A 379-nucleotide genomic window follows, 5' to 3' on the forward strand; every position below is an offset into this window, starting at 1 on the left:
CTAATTATATAGGGCTTAAAAAAGATTACAACAGGATATATATATATTGATACCTCTGACTTAAAAAAGAGAACATGATACCTGAAGACTGAAACGAAAACATGGCAAAACTGTGGTATAAATAATGTGGAAATGCCTTTTTTTCTTTTTTATGAGACGGAGTCTCACTCTGTTGTCCAGGGTGGTTTCAAACTCCTGGGCTCAAGCAATCCTTGGGATCCTCCTGCCTTGACCTCTCAAAGTGCTGGAATTATACCTGTGAGCCACTGTACCCAGCTTGGAAATCTATTTTAACATCTTTATTTCCAAAATTTTGACGGTAAATACTAAGTTTCTTAACCAGGATAAACTCCACATTCCTGAAAAAACTACGTATTAT

General features: G+C 36.1%; 1 protein-coding gene across 1 annotated transcript in view; it reads right to left on the reverse strand.

The window, feature by feature from the left end:
* The window catches only part of EWSR1 (EWS RNA-binding protein 1), a 53,838-nt gene that overhangs the window by 5,881 nt on the left and 47,578 nt on the right, over positions 1-379 (reverse strand). The gene's annotated exons all lie outside the window — the stretch shown is intronic.

The sequence above is a fragment of the Colobus angolensis genome, unplaced genomic scaffold, assembly GCF_000951035.1.
Source record: "Colobus angolensis palliatus isolate OR3802 unplaced genomic scaffold, Cang.pa_1.0 Scaffold139, whole genome shotgun sequence".
Classification (NCBI taxonomy): domain Eukaryota; kingdom Metazoa; phylum Chordata; class Mammalia; order Primates; family Cercopithecidae; genus Colobus; species Colobus angolensis.